This window comes from Seriola aureovittata, chromosome 4 (assembly GCF_021018895.1).
Source record: "Seriola aureovittata isolate HTS-2021-v1 ecotype China chromosome 4, ASM2101889v1, whole genome shotgun sequence".
NCBI classification, from domain to species: domain Eukaryota; kingdom Metazoa; phylum Chordata; class Actinopteri; order Carangiformes; family Carangidae; genus Seriola; species Seriola aureovittata.
Genome location: NC_079367.1, coordinates 26,686,998 through 26,704,278, shown reverse-complemented (window position 1 = coordinate 26,704,278; position 17,281 = coordinate 26,686,998). Strand labels below are relative to the sequence as shown.

General features: G+C 41.0%; 1 protein-coding gene across 2 annotated transcripts in view; it reads right to left on the bottom strand.

The window, feature by feature from the left end:
• The window catches only part of prx (periaxin), a 38,906-nt gene extending 22,436 nt beyond the window's left edge, over positions 1–16,470 (bottom strand). For both annotated transcript variants that reach the window (XM_056373577.1, XM_056373578.1), the window contains exons 1-3: positions 16,229–16,470; positions 3,924–3,979; positions 2,378–2,485 (exon numbers count right to left, since the gene is read on the bottom strand). The gene's annotated coding sequence lies outside the window, so the exon portion shown is untranslated. The remainder of the gene's footprint in view (positions 1–2,377; positions 2,486–3,923; positions 3,980–16,228) is intronic.
• Positions 16,471–17,281: the final 811 nt, after the last annotated feature.

Genomic DNA, 17,281 nt, shown 5'->3' with positions numbered 1-17,281 from the left:
AGGCCACGACTGGCATCTGTGCTGAGCTGGGACAAATGAAAGGTTGTTTATGTGGCGGACAATGACCTCAGCAGATCAGGCCTGGACCATTGTGATCCAGTTTGTATGAGGCTGGTGGCTACTGGGGTCAGGAGGTCGATCACAAAGCTGCGTCTACAAATATACATGAGTAACAACGTAGATCGTAGAATTTCAACTGCATGAGACTGGAGCTTTTAGGGTCCTGAGGTCAATGTCACAAGGACTCCTTAGTCCAAATGAAGTAAATCGATTGGCAGCAAACAGAAGGATCATGCAGATACCTGTGAGGTAAACCTCACTGAACCATGATGCAGTCAGGCTCTTCATCGCTGAATCGAGATGTTAATTTATTTTACTATTTTCCAGTTATCACAGCTGTAAAAAAATTCTCAGAATTAAAGTATATCGTTCAACATTTTAGGAACGATGCATATTCGCCTTTTTGCAGCGTTAGATCAGAAGATTGATACAAACCACAGTGCTGTAATTTGATGTCTAATAAGTTTTAAATATCTTAATCCATTCTTCAAACTGGATTTCCAGGATGATATTTCATGTGTCTTTGGTGCATAAAACAACACATCCCCACAAACACACCCCCTGTGCTGTTTTAAGCAGGGATTTTATTCATTGTGAACGCAGCCTAAGAGTGTATAGCCAAGTTGGCTGCTCTGTGAGGCTGTACTGAACTAAATGGTACTGTTAGCATGCTAACGTGCCTACATTGACAATGATGATGCTAAACAGGTATAATGGTTACTATGTTCAAGACCTTAGTTTAGTGTGTTAGCATGCTAACATTTGCTAAACAGCCCTGAACACAAAGTGCAGCTGAGGGTAATGGGGATGTTATTTGTTTATGACTAACATAAACACATTTTGACTTGATGATGGCACTAGATGAAAGGGGATCATCAGGCTCAGTAGGAGCAAGCAGCAAAGTCCAGGGTTGAAAAATGAAGCCAACATGAGGTGCCAAATACTGCAGTTCCTTGAATAACCACAAGAGGCTGCCTCCAAAAACAAGTCATTCCCCATAGACTCACATGTTAAAATGTCCAACTTTACAGCAGAAATAAACAGGATTTGGTCAAGGTTTTGGTCTCTATAGCTAATTTTTTCCTTCATGACCAATGTGTGGGGGTGAAACTCACCAGTTTAAATTCAATTGAGAGTTATTAAAGTTCTGTATAATTGAGAGCATGCCACTTTGGCAGGTGGGTGAACGTATGCTTGCCGCAAACTGGCATGCACCAAAGTCTCAGCTCCACACGCATCTTTTCCCATTTTTGGATTAGCTGGGAGTTAGGTGGAGTCAGGCTCTGCAAAGATGGCTACGGCAGAGCAGCCCACTCTGAGCTTCAAAGCCGCTCTTCAGAAAGAGGCTACGTCCATCTTTATATACAGTCTATGAGTAGGGGTCATCCTCTAGCCATGAATGTCTGTAGTGATATAATATAATATAAAGGACCAGTGTGTAGGATTTAGTCAGATTTATCGGCAGAAATGGAATATTTATAATTATGTTTTCATTAGTGTATATTCACCTGAAACTAAGAAAGATGTTTTTGTACAGGAAATCTATAGGGAATGGGTCCCACCATGTTTCACTACCATGTTCCTATGGAAGCCCAGAACGGACAAAGCAAACACTGGCTCTTACATAACTGTAAAGCAACTATACAGTACGTTCTCCTAAATGCTTGGAAAGGGAGGGGTGACGGGAAGGGTAGTTGGTTGCATTCTGCAACATCATTGTTAGGATTTAGTGCCCCACATCGGTCTGGACCAATGTTACTATACATATAACCACACCACTCATGAGGCTAAAAAAGAGAGACACAACAAAGAGCATTCCTAACATAACCAAGAGCACACCGCAACAATGTTTTACTTGTTATTTTGTAATTTAGTATAGTTTCTCTGTTTACATTTATAGCTGAGACAAACTCCAGATTTTCAACTTTAACACAAAAAAAACAACAAAACAATCATACCATTTCCAAACAGTCATCCAGACACTCTAACGTCCCTGGAGAGGCATGCATGTATAAAATATTGAAATGTATAAATGGGTTCCCTCATACATGTATTCTTTGTGTGTACTAGCAGCAGCCTATGTTTTTTTTAGTTATTTTTTCAGTTAGTTTTTTTTCATGCCTTTATTATAGCCGCAGTGAGAGAGAGAGACAGGAAAGATTGGGAGAGAGAGAGAGAGGGGATCCCGGGCCTCTGCGGAAAGGACTTAGCCTTAATGGTACGCGCTGTACTAGGTCAGCCACCGAGGTCCCAGCGTTAGGTCTTTGTTAATGCAGGTAGGTTTGTGTTTGCATTGCAATGTGTGTATGTGTCTCACCACTCTCTCGGGGCTCTCCTGTTCGTCTGTGGAGCCGCTGTGGTGAGGGTTGCGTTGTGGGCCGGTGGGGGATCTGTTGGAGGGGGGCGACCGCCTCTTGTCTTTTACCTGCCACAGAGAAGGTAGTGTTAAATCACTTTGAAATGGCTCATGCAGCAGATTATTTGCGCCTCCAGAGCAGCTCTGCACTGCAGCCTGTGGGAGACTCCTATGGGAAAATCTAAAGAACATGAAGTTCGTGATGTGAATTTTCTCACTTTCATTTAACCACTACTGACATTTTCAGCTTTCAACTCGCCACTGCTCCAGTGAAGCTGCTCGATAGAAGAAAACTGGTTGATATACAGCGTGCATGTGAGGCTCGGCTTTCAAGCTGTGGGATTGTTATACTCTGAGCTACTCTGTATGCCGATCATGTGTTGTTACTACCATACACTTAACTTGAGGATGTGCTCATGACGAATCTAAACTGAACTTCAGTCAGAACATAGAGACAGTACAAAATGACAACATGGCCTTTTATCTCTGAGGGGCTGAATTCATCATCATTGTCTGCAGATGGCTTCCTGTTCTTTCCCTTGATCTTAATAATGATCCTCCAGAACCTTAACTATTGTTACAGTATAATCATACATTTTTATTTCTATTCTTCTATTCCTTTCATGCAACAATGTTTCTCTGCTGGAATAATTTTGCTTTAACGTCTTTTACCTCTTACCTTCTTTCTCGAGGAAACATGTCATGACCTGCCCTCCCATATCTCCTTCCTCTACTCCCTTCAGAAACTCACACATAGTTGTAACCATCTTGTAAAAACATCCTGTTCTAACACTTCACCTGTTTTCAGACTGCTGTGACCTCTGACAACCACAAGTTTCCAGTGAAATAAATTTGAAATAGAAAGTTACCCATTAAAATAATATTAAGATTATTTTTCACCAAAAGCCTTTTCCTTTTTTTTTATTCTTCTTACACACAGTGATCGTATCTGTCGCTATGTGAAAATTAATAACTGTAACAATCTCATTTGTTCACATTCAAACAGACACTTTTGCACACATGAACATTCAGAAGCCAGTGAGCCCTGCAACATGAAGCTATAATGATTTAGTTCCCTGTTTATGAGGTGGCGTTGCACCATGAAAAATAATACATAACTCTTTTCATAAAGTGTAATAACGGCCCTTCACTTAAACACATTAGATTAGAGCACTATAATGTCCTCAACAAAGTAAGTTGCTGTTCAGCAAAACAAACAGTAACGTGTCGACAGTCGTTTCAGTGATTGAACTCCAATCAGATAAAAGAATCGCTCCACTGAGTTTAAGTGCAGCGTGTTATTACTGTGTGCAGAAGAAATGGAGCTTTTAAAGGGGATTGACAAAACAGCAATAAAACATGTCCCATCTCCTTCTTATTGAATACTAATGATGTACTTTTTTCTTTATCACCACACCTGCTTACTCTTGTGTTACCGCTCTTACTAATGTCTTAGCTCATGTATTAGCATCACATTCTCACAAGGAGGAGGTCTGCGTTTACTTACGGCCGGATCTCTGGTCTGACTGCAGACATGGCTGTCCTCTTGGTCTCTGTCAGAGTCTGAAACAGAAAAAAACAACAAAGCTTATTTTTGATTGTTACGGTGTTACAATGCTTATTGCACATCTGGTTCAGTTAAGCAGAGACGGCAATTACATAGGACAATGTTTCTTGGGTTTTTCATCATAATGCGCGAGAGTCTTTTCATGTGATGAAAAAAACAAAACAGGGATGAAAAGCCATTTCCTGAACTGGCTGAAGGAATTTAATGGATTTTCTTGTACACCTGTGTAATAACCTGAAGAAAGAATTAAAGACAGAAAAATAAATAGAAAGTTAAATAATAAAAAAAAGATGAAAGAGATGAATCTCTTATGACTTTAATTTATCATTTTTCCTCCTGTGATCACTTTTACATTTTTTACATGTTTCTGTCTGTCCCTCTGTTGCCTATAATACTGTATCTCAATGACTAGTTTCTAAAACTTAAGGACATAATGTTCATTTACTCACGCCTTTAAATATTCACTTTGGGTCGGTTTACAATGGCGTCAGCAGCTCACACTGCATACGTGCACAGATACAATATTAGAAATGAAAACATATGAATGAATGAATTTTTTACCTCAAAAAGTAAAAACTGAATAAAATCAGGAGCAATTGTAGTGAATCTTTTTATCAGGGCACACGGCTTGACTTAGTGATATGCATATCACTGTCCCCATGCAGGATAACACCAGCCACCACTGACATGACTGACATGCCACCAGAACAGGACGGTATCAGCTGACAGTAAATTAATTCCAGTGGCGTTCTTCAGAAAGTGTAGCGTGGGTGTTCATGTCAGGCTTGTGCATTTGGACTTAAGCATCTGATTTAGTGACATGACCATCATGACCGTCTGAGGCTTCTGGGGCGGCGGTCTTGAGATTCTTTCCGTGGTCTTGGTCATGCCTCTACGCTGGATCCCCAGACCCAAACCATCTGCACAAAGTCCACACTCACACACTTTCAGGAAACCAACAGCACTTCTAAAACTTCTCGACTAGCAACGCATCCATCACAGTAGTCACTTCAAAAAGAAGAAGAGGAAGAAGCAGAAAGAGCAGGATCGGTAAAAACATAGAGTCCTGACAGCAGAATTTAGTAGAAAATCCAAAAGTCAAACAGCAGCAAAGAGCAGAAACCAGTTCAGCGTGTCTTGACCGAAACCCAAGCAAAAGGGCACAAATCAAGTTTCTGTAAACACATCTTGTAAATTACAGCAGTAAAACATCTCAGTGATGATAAGATGATTTGTTTTTGTTATGACATTGCAGCGAGTGCACATGCATCAGTATATCAGGGGGATTTGGGGGTGCTAGTGTTGACTGGACTAAGACTTGACTGGTTTTGCTTGCTGATGTTTTGAGGTTGGTAACTAGGGAACTGTTTTCAGATTCGATATTCGGCAACCTGTCAGAGCAAGTAAAAGCAGAAATGATGCCAGAAGGAGCCAATAAACCTGAGTATTTGTAGCACCAACTATAGAATGAACATTCATTTTGAAGCTTAATGTTGAGAAAGTTTGAACAAACAGCCAGTGAAGGCAGGAAACTTATCCATTGCTCCTGTGAGCACAGAGCTGTGTGAGTTCAACAGCCAAAGAATGTGATGAGAACTAAACAGCAGCTTTGAGATGTACAACATGTCCACCGTTATTTGGTTGGCTGCTATGCAAACATTAGCAGCTGGGCTGTGTCTAGCCTGTGGGGAGCATATTTAATATTCTGTCTAATCATTGATCTAAATGAGGAGTTTTCTGAACATGTAGAAGCTGGACAGTGAACCATCTGTCCATCAGCAGCACAGCGCTGCTTGTTTGTGAATCACATGACTGTGGCCCCCTGCAATCTCATTCTTCACAGTCCTGCCTCCATGTGATCACTTTTTTAACTGCCTTAGCTTAGCTCTGTGTGTGTGTTTGTGTGTGTGTGTATGTGTGTGTGTGTGTCTGTGTGTGTGTGTGTATTTCTGTCTATGCAAAGAGGAAAGCCCATCTGTGTATGTAACTGTGTGTGTGTGTTTGTGTGTGTGTGTGTGTTTGTAGGACGTGTAGAGTGTCAGCGGGGATGTCGTGCCTGTTTGGGTGGGTTGGAGGTATCTGGTGTCTAGCAGGTCACAGGAACACATAACACACATTCACTGCTGCCCTGCCTTCGCTGTATCAGTCACAGAGGAGCGGAGACAGGCATTAATGGAACAGAACAAGTTTGTGGGACACTAAACATTAAGTGATACACTCTTTAATGATGAGAACGAAGACATTGAAACTATACTTGAGCCCCTTGTTGATCATTCAATCTGGTGCTCCTGCTGTGGTAATGAAGGATAATTACATATAATCACATAATCATTTATTTATTATGCTGATGTTTGCGGATTATTGTTATTATTAAATAATGATACAATTACAAACTGTTTTTGGACACTGAGCAGTTCCAGAATGAGATGTTTCTACATTTCATTTAACTTTCATGTCAAAATCAGACATGAAAACTCGTGTGAGCTGATGCTAGTTAATGAAAAAAAACTGATGCTTGTGCAGGTAATTTGACTCATCTTAAATACTAAAACTGACAAAAATTGTTTGAAGAGCAGATTCAGTTTTCGTCACATACTTGTTGAGATCCAGGCTTTGTAACTATTATTTTTGTGCTGAGTGACTGACATTTTATCAGGTACAGCAGCAACAACAGGTGCAACCACCACACTGTTGTGCTAATGGCCAGAGAGTGGCAGTGAGAATATAAACGAGCAGTTGTCAATTCAAAATGAAAAGTTTCCTGAGCTGTGTGTAGCCACACTTTTAGAGGAAAACTGAATATGTCAGTTTAAATATAAGCTACAGTTTACACCTGACAGCGGCTCTAAACTGCAGCTCTATGTGACAGCAGCAGGTGGAGGGGGTGGCACTCCCTGGACGGAGCAAAGGAATGGGGGGCATGGCAGGAGGATGAGGAGGAGGAGGAGGTGAAGATTTGAAATGCCTCACAGCCCGGTCTTATTATAGATCAGAGTTACATCTGCAGGCCTCCACAGGCCCTGCACACGCCGGCACCGATCAACATGGACTCTCAGCCTCCTGCATATGTAAGTGTAGAGTAGTGAAGTGGGAGGAACCTTCGGGTTCCATGAGTATTTTTACCCACTGTTGAATGATTGTCATCATATAAACATGGAGTCTCCCGAACAATTTATAAATTAAATCGTATGATTTACTGTATGTTACTGTGATCAATTACAAATATTTCAGTTTGATTTAAGGGAAATTAAAAATTTCCCTCCAATTACATGCATGGTAAAAAAATGTGCTATAGTTGGTGAATTGATGGATCCCAAATCTGTAATTCCTAAAGAACTGTTAAAAGTGTCAGCACTTTTAACGGTAATCTCACAGTCCATTAGAGGTGTGGGCAGGAAAAGTTAGCAGAAGTTACTGCAAGTCAAAGGATTGGCTGACTGTTTTATGAGTGACTTCAGGTAAACACTCAAATCCTGCAAGGTTGAATGGTGGGTCCAGGTAGGCGGGGCTTGGCCGAGAACGTTGACTGCTTTGTTGTGACATCACAAAGTGCGCAAAAGGCTCAGTCTCTGAATACAGGCTGTGTGCTTTTCTCTGTGGACTGAGCACTTTGATACTTTCACAGTATTAATATAGAACCTAAACCTGCTTTATAATCAAACTACACATGGACATCTACCTTTAGACTGTATGGGACCTTTAACTCATCCTTACAATAGTAAATAACAGATTTACCTCATCAGACAGACCTCCTCCACTGTTGTGTTGAGACATGATTTGCTCAAATCCATTTTTCACTGAATCAACACTATAACACCTGAAGGTGAATGGAGTACAATCATGTGAGCAGTAGATTATGTAATAGTGGGACTCTCCCTCTTAGCAGTAGCCCCCACTCATATGTGGGTCCCTGTAAAATAATTTCCACTGTTAACCACGTCCCTCTCCCATGTGCTAAATTCCAGAGTAGTCCTTGTTTGTTGAAACAATCAGCCTTTAGCTGGTGTAGAGGATGGTTTTAACAAAGGGATGGTTGTAAGAGATGACCTTTGTCTGATAGCTGTGTGAGGAGGTTTGCAGATATTACAGGGAAAACACTGATTTTCAGGTATTAAAGACATTTTTTTGGACCTAGTCTATATTCTGATTAGTACTGACACTACTGAAGTTAGAATGATGTAACTTGTATAGTATCTTAGGTAAAATGTGATGCATTTCATCTATGCTGCAGATAATGCGACAGAATTTGAGAGCTCTGTCTCGACAACTCTGTGAGTTTTAGTTACTGAGACAAAAAGTGTTACAACCATCCCCGGTCGCCCACATAGCAGTGCTATTAAAAATCACATCCAGTAGCCTTGTAAAAAGATGATGTCAAAAACTAACAAGTGTGTTGATGCATACTCAGCTGCCAAGTTGTTTGTGTTGTAGCAGTGGCACAGATCAACACTGTTCAATCTCACTGGAGGCTAATCCTGTGTTTACATCCTGACAGACCCAACCACAGACTGTGCCAGCACCGACGACTGAACACACAGACCTCAGATGTGATCAGAGCGCTGTGACAGAACGATGTCCAGGGAGCTGAACCAAAAAGGCACAAATAAGCAGGTGCATGTTTGTTACATGCCCCTAGACTGCTTCCAAACAAATGAAATTATTACACATTATTTCCTAGAGACTCTCTTCGTAAAATTGAATGAATAATAATCAGTTTAATTGTTACAAAAACTTTAAATTCTTAAGAAAGCGCAGAGTAAGAGGCTCTGCTAATATGCTCCTTGATAGCTAATGTGTAGCTAAACAGTCTGAGTTCTTGCTGCCTTGGTGCTTTCACACTGAGCTCTGAATCTTAAGATCAGAGGACAAACCACGGAGCTAAAGAGCTTGTTGGTGCTGTCAACCACTCTGCAGTTTGTCCAACAGAGGCTGGATTAAGTTGTCTCAAGTAGATTTGATAATGCGGCTGGGTTACCGAAGTCACTGAGTAGAAAAGACAGCTTAAACATCGTCTGACAGCACTTCTCAACTTAAGCGCAGAGTTTGTGCAAAAAAGCTTCTTTGCCAGTTTCACATGTAAATCAGTGTGTGATTTCTTCAATGAAACGCTGCTTCACAGACTCAGGCCGAGGAGCTGCGACATTTCTGCTGCAGAGGCCTTCCCTGAACAGATCAGGAGGACTGAGACATACAGTACGTGTTTGCTGTCCACCATGTTGCACTAACATCATGATGCTCTGGAGTTTGTCCACACACTACTGCCTGCTGTCTCCGCCTCTCTCTTTTCTTATGTTTCCTTCATATGTGTTTGTTAAAATCTTCAAAGGTTCTGTATTGCAGGGTTGTGTCCTCAGAAACAGTCCAGAGCATCACATGGGCAGAGCCACACCGCCAAACTAAAAATATGTATTGTTGTAATAAATCACAATATTTGTAGAAGTTCACCTCTAACTTTGTTTATTGTGTGTTTTGTCTCTTTTTTTGGCAGATGAATTAGACTCAAATACCAGTGGAGGGAGAGTCTGTAACCGTAACTCTCAGTCTGATGTGGTTTGTTTGTGGTGTGAAAGTAAATCACAGGGGTTTTAGTAGTTATTTTAATTATAGTAATTTCAAAAAGTTCAACTTCTAATGATCTGCTGGCTGTGAACTGTTCAGGAAGCGCTCCTATAATCAGTCTGTAAGAGTCATGTACATATTTACGTAAATGCATCCTATTCGGCTCACTTTGGTGGTTAATGAAGACCATTAAAACATGTGTGACCTAGCGATCCCACAGTATTACTTCCCATTATATCACAGCACAGGACTCGTCATGTGATCAGTTCGCTGTCTAATAATACTAATATTAAACAGAACCAACTGTCAGTCACAGGAATTTGATTTGACATCACCAAAACCATCTAATCAACGAGTCAGAGCAACTTGAAGTTTACAGTGTGAACACGAACCAGAACTAAACTAAAATGCAACATGGACCAAATGAACCAAACGGTGTTGTGTTGTTAAAGCTTTGTGTGTGAGATGTCACACAACCGTCTGCTCTGTTTTTGGTAATATAACAATTACACATTACTTTGTCGTCGTCGTTCGCACAACTGCCACGTGTTAGGAAATCATAACCGATGTCCTCTCTCTGGTGAGGACAGTCTCGTTAAAAGCACGACTGATCATTGCGACCCCTCACACTGTTCCAGGCTTCTGTCAAGTGAATGTGATGGCGTGATGTGAGCTGAATAGTTTTTGTTCTCCTGCTCTGACTCACAGCAGTCGACTTGTGAAACTGATCCTGTTCACAGGCGGCGATGAGCCTGTTAGAGATGGACAAGTTAATGATGTTATAGTTGGCTCAGTGGATGGCACGACTCACGCATCAGGTGTCCTCCCAAAGAAAACAACCACAGATCCGCCCTTTAAAAAGTTGATAACATGTCTTTGACACAACGCTGCAGCAGTGATGCAACACATAAGATACAGTCAAGGATGGGAGGTTGTGATTTATTTGTGGATGGAGGTATTATCAGCAGAGGCCAGATATCGACAAAAATAGGTTTTCTCCTCACACGCAGTTACATAAGAGTACACACACACACACACACACACACACACACACACACACACACACACACAGAGGAAATACTGCAACACTTTTTCACAATTGGTGGCAACCTCAGAACATAACACAAACCTTATTGGATCTAATTTTAGGACAAGACCAGAGTAGGAAAACAGTTTCTATTCCAGGCACAAGACTGACTGGAAATACTTCAACAAACAACCTTCAAGTCCCAAGTTACTGTGGTGAGAATTAAGCAAGTCAAGTGGAGTCCCTGCTCAGATTAAGCAAGTCACAAGTCAAGTTATATGAAATTCTGATGAACAGCTCCAGTTTCCAGATTTAAATCAGTTAAAAACGATGGTCATGAAAAATGTAGTTTTACAAAAACTGATGAAGCTGTTTGCACCTTATAAATCTGACAGATATTTGACATTTTGTGGTAATTCAGAGTCCAGATCTGTGACTTCAGCCGCCCACTGCTAGAATTTATTATGTTATTAGTCTTAATATTATTATTACCTCTGCCAAGCAGATTATGATTCCACCCGTCTCTGTTTATTTATCTGCAAAAAGTACTGAACCGATTAGCACCAAACTCGGTGGAGGGGCCAGGGAAGAACCCATTGAATTTTTGTGCAGATCCAGGAATTTGTTATCACAATCTTTAATGTGTAGGATTGTTTGACCTTGGTGTGGACTAGTTATTACTATCACTCTATAGCTCTATGTGAAACCTGCATTGTGCTCTTTTCTCTTTCCTTCTGCAATCCACATTTTAGTATTTTTGGACTTAGGCGCTCCCCTTCGCTGCATTGTGCGTTTGCCTCTGTTGGTCGCATACCTAGCAGGTTGCCAGGTTTGTGGGCATCAAAAAGTAACTTCATCCACAAAAATGCAAATATATTTATTTATTTAAGTCCCCCACCTCTGCTTGTAGAACACACATGTACTGACATATATATAGTCTTTTTATGTATTTAGTGTAAATCGTTTGTCCCAAACTTCCCAACAACTTTTATTTCGTGTATTGTACAGAAGTGGCCACAACACAATTGTTTCATGCTATTTGTAGCGCACTGCTTCTAATGCATGTGACAGTAAAGTTGAAAGCTGAACAAACACAGCACACACAGTCACAAACACATATGTAGAATAAATTCAGTAAGGAAAATTAACTGGAAATGGATGAAAATATGTCTTCATGTCATCACAATGAACTTCACAACCACTATCAGATATGTTCAGAGGTTTCTGCCTCCACCAACACACAATGAAGATGAAGAGAATTTCATGTCTATCAACACTGTTTTTTTTTAAAGGGGGCTTTGTAATAGTAGCTGCAGCGTTATACACATAGAGCTGTTTACAGTGAGGTCTGTGTGTCGTCCAAACTGACTCCACGGGTTTGGAACTTTTAATGGAAAATCTAATTACATGACACTGATGAAAAGATGCTACTGCTGGCATTATGGGAAACTTGGTGCGTTACGGGATATGAAGGATTTCTGGAGTTTGAGCCACAGTACAGACAGCAGGATATCTCGACCTCTGCTGATTCAATGTTGCTGGTCCAGGTTTTTAATTTGTCTCTTGTCCATCTAGCAACTTTATGGAAGTGCAATATTAAATCACAGGAGAACCTTTTAAAGGTAATTTTCCTACACTGAGGGCACCACAAACAAAATCCATCTTCCTGAATTTCACAAGCATCCGACATTATTGACATTGAATCCTTTTAGTGTAACATTAAGCTTCATGATGGTCAGTCTACTGTAGCACTGTGTCATTTTCAGGATAAAAAAACATACGAATCAGACTGTGAGTAGGACGTCAACAACAACAACATCTGTTTCTCTCAATTCACTGATCTAGCTGATGATGTCAAAGCAGTTACACCTTCCGTCGTCGCTGATAAACGGATTTTAAAAGGATTGATTCATCACTTCAGGTCAGTGCTGCTGAGGTCCTCACAAAACATTCAAGTTCACCTCTCTGTGTTTAAATCCAAAGAGACTGAATTTTCTCCAAGCTATGAGCTATGTACTTGCTAGTGACTGAATATTGATTATGAAAACATTGATTACCTGTGTCTGAACCCTGAAGAGAGTAATGGTGTAAAAGCTTAAAAGCTTGCATTCCACAGTAACACTTTATAATATGGACGATGATTTACAGTGTAATTTTGTCGTATGAATCAGGTACCAATAAAATACTGACCAGTTCTTTCTGGTCCAGTATTTCCTTCTATTTAGGTTCACCGGAGAAAAACATCACTGCAGGGAACAAGGGAGTAATTATTGGGCATTTTATAGAAGAAAGGAGAAATCATTTATACTGTAAGTATTTTTGTTAATATTGGGTACCTACAAGCACAGCACTGTTATATGTTATATTGGTACATTACTTTATTACTACACTTTGTTATAGTTTTACCCTCCTTGGATGACAACAGATGCCTTCCACAGCCCAACCCTGACAAAGGTACATTTGTTTTCCACTCCAGCCCACCTGTCATGAGGTGCTGCAGTGCTGCACCAACATGCCTGGTAGGGGCAAATATTGAGAAGTTTAGACCCATTTCTTCTCTGCTTCTCATTCCAGATCACAAATGAAGTACAATACATTATAAAAAAATTTCTAATTGGTGCTTTAGTTTGACTGAAGAAAGGCACACCTGTTGTAATTTCTCCTGCACTCCACAATAACATTTATTGATGTGTAAAACTACAACGTGAATGCTGTAAGACAATGTGTCGACTTTTTAAATGCATAGTAAGATCAAAGTTGTTCCACTACATACCCAGTATTTACTAAAATATATGGTATAATTCATTTCTTCTTCCCTCTAACATGACCAATTTTTACTCCCATGTTCCCCATAGTAATGTTTCAGCAAACCACTCAGGATTTTAATAGTATCTGATCCAAAAAGTCAGAGTGTTTGACTCCCACTGAGGCCGTCTGAGCTGAACATTTAGAGGCATCGCTGCCTTGAGCACAAAGTCCAAACCTTTCAAGATTAGTGAGATACAGATCCCAGCGTGTCTCCTGGCTATTCGAGACATCAGATGGACAAAACAAGACACACCCGCAGGCGTGAGCCTTTGGACAGGAAATGCCTCCATGTAAACAGGAAACAGAGATGTTTTTGACTGATATACTCGGCACACGGTGAGCGACACACACAGCTCTGTTCATTTAAGGATAAAAATTTGCCACAGACTGTAAACTGTATTTTACAGTTTAAAGAATAAATATATTTCAGTAGTATCTCAAATATTAACATGTGCCCCCAAGTCAGTCATTTGTTTACATTAGTCTTCCTTCCTGTAAAATCCTCTCGACTCTCTGTGTACGCTGTGTACCCTCATACGTACGTCAAGCAGTGTTTCCTCATGAGGTCTCCCTGCTGAACTGCCCAATCGACTCTTGACCCTGCTTCCTGGTCTAAAATTAACCCCACCCACAACCGCAACCACCACCACCCAAAGTCTGTCGCCAGGAAACTGCTATCATCATCCATCATTTCATTTTAGACGTCATTTACTCTCAGCTCATGGGCACATACACAAATTACACCTGCTGCTTTTTGATTTTCCACACATCTTCCAGGGCAACATGTTACCTCAAAATAACAGTGATTATGATTTCTTAGAGCGTCCACAATAACAAAATGCCACAAGAGTTTGACGCCTAAGACTTTATTTGTAGCATCAGACTCAGACCTGTGATACCAATGACAGTCTGTACCGGCAGACTTAAAGGAGAGTCCGGTTACTGGCTTCCATTGGATCAAGTCCAGCTGACAAACACTACGGACAAACACGCTCTGGTGCGCTGAAAGCTCAGAGAAAGTCTGCAAATGCTTCCAAGGAAAACCCTGAAACCTGCAGCCATGTCACATAAAAAGTACATTTCAGATACAGATTATGATTGTTGTTCAGTGAATCATAGCAATGACGCATCAGAAGATTTTAAAACAGAAACCCAAAGGAATGCTTGACCTTTGACCCCAGGGCCTTCATGTAAGATAAGTATCTTTTACCTTATAATTCATCTCAAGATATTACAGTTGTAAATGTTGAGTTAGGAAGGGAATATGGCTGCACACAGAGTTGCCTATTTATCCCATTATGACCCTGCAGCTCATTGGTGCCTGTTGATTGTGTCATTGCTGACGTGTTCAGTGGAGTTTCAAGACAACTTCACTGACGTTGCTAAAGATTTAATTCGATATTGAATTTCAGCTCAGGTAGAATAAGCCTGTCTGTGCCCTCTCTTTGATACAGTTGGACTCTAAATAATAAAACAGCAGAAACATTAAATCAATCCAAATCTGTCCACCTAAAGTGGTGGAGAAATCTGATTTATGGAGCTAAATGGGAATATATTTTGACAACGAAGCCAACAAGAGCACCTCATACTCTCATCTAAATTTGCTGGAAAGTAGAATCTGCCTTTTAGACATTAAGTCAGGTATTGTTATCAAATCAGAAAGTCTAACACCAATATCTGTTGCCCAAAAATTACCCAGTGCATGCATTATGTAACCCAGTGCCACGTATGTGTTGGTGATCCGCTATCACAGCATGTGGGTGTGTTTTGGCGGCATCAGCCTCTGTAACCGCTATGGGCCAACATACATACCAGGCTGGTGGGCGAGCCCTGCGGAGGAGCAGGAACTGGGGGGCAAACAGATCCTATGACCGTCACACTGCAGCTGTCGCTGGTGTGTAACATTAAGACAGGGGCTATTTGAAATGACTGCGTACTACCACCAGCAGCTCCGACAGCTCTCCTCAGCAGCATCAAGTCATATCATTACAACCAGACCTGGGGCAAGCTGGGTTTTTACAGAAAAAAAAGTTGTTACATGTTAGTTGTGTAAAACTACTCACAGTGTTGCTCCAAACTCAATTAATGTGGATTAAAATTAGATTAAGAATTATTTTTAACATATATAAAGACACTCCTCTAACTGCTGTGGTACCAATGGCGTTGTCCAGTGTTGAAGGCCCCACCCATATGATACTCCTGAAGGTTTAAATAAATGTTACAAATAATAAAGTGAAATAAATTAAGTGTTGTTTGACCCAGGTCTCATTACAAAACACTGTCATAAACTTGGATTCATAGTAACATGCCAAGCTGCAAATAGTTAACATAAACCTCTGAACACTCAACTGCTCATAATAGTGTAATAGTGTGTAACCAGCAACTGGCATGTTGGAATAAACAGAAGCGGCAGCTGTCTTACTAAAACTGTCTTTGCATTTAAACAGCGTGCTATTGTTATGCTTTCCAAAGTCAGCAATGTGGAGTCTGCAAGCTGCCACATAAACTATTCTGCACAGCTCTCAGCAGTTCCCGAGCTGCCAAATGTTAAAGCGATGCAGTATTTCAGAAAATAAAAGAAGTTTCAGGCTGATTTAAAACAAAATTATACAAACACAGAGCAACAAAGGCACGGGTGCTGACACATACAGTATACTGCTGCCACTCCAGACAGTGAGGTGTCAGCTCCCACTCTAACAACTGCTTTCTACTCTGCACTAACCAGCTATATAAACCATAAACCTCTTGCAGCAGATTTTCCAAAAGCAACAGCAGAAAGCCCTCAGGTATCAGCAGACTGCACTGAGTCATCAGCACATAGACTTTATTAAACCACATCCATCCAGCCTACCTTAATTCTCAGCCTCAGCGTGTCTCTTCCAGTGGTTCAGAGGTGACGGACCTCCACCTGCAGCAGCAGAGTTTCAATCTCAGCCTCTCTCTCCTGGCTTTTATGACTCCCTCTCTCTAACATTCACTTCCTGTCAGTCTTCAGCTGCTCTCCTGCACTTGATTTTGTTGTTGGTGTTTTTAATCTCTTCCCCTTTCTTTCTCTCTGAAGCCTTTGCCCCTTGCCACCAGCCAGCCTCTTGCTCCCCTCACTGAAACCTCAGACCTGGCCCGGGCCCATGGCATCTCTAGAAGGGACGCATCCAGCCGCCTGATTGGCCAGAGGGCAGAGAGATGCCCCATATTAGGGCAGCAAGGGGCGGGGCTGCACGAATATGATAAAGGAGGGAGGAGAAGAAGATAACAAAGTTTGTGACATAGTAGACTGTCTGTCTGAGTTGTGAGTCTACTGACTGAGGCCACTGACTGTTTCTCTGAGATTCCTGCAGCATTCTTGCAACGTGTCACACTCAGTTTATGAAATCCATCAGTATCAGTGTTAAAAGCAGAAGTTCAAGTTCAAACATCAAAATACAGCTGCGCTCATAGGTGACCGTGTTATCTGAAAGCTAAAAACTTGTTGGAGCTTTTAAACTTAGTGGTACATTGATCTCAAATGATCTGAGGCCAAGTTTCTACTTCGGCACAAGAGATCAGCACAGTTACCAGGAAAATGAATGAATTAATGAATTTTAAGTGATATAGCTCAGTAATGAAACTGTTCAACAAATAAACCTGGCTACATTAGCAATATTGAGCTAATTATATATCATTTGTATAGCATCGATTACAGGCTGTAAAACAAAAGCTCAGAGCTCAGTCTTTCTACTTTGGATAATTCTCCTCCTCATCTACTATCCGCCTCTTGAGTGCTGACTTTGCATGAAGTGCCAGAGTGATCAATCTGCTGTTAAGTCCTGGTGACTTAATATGCAAATCGACCAGTGGGACGGTTTCCAGAAATGTTACGTCCATGGTGATAAAAAATGAGCTGGTGCATGATGGGTGATGTTAG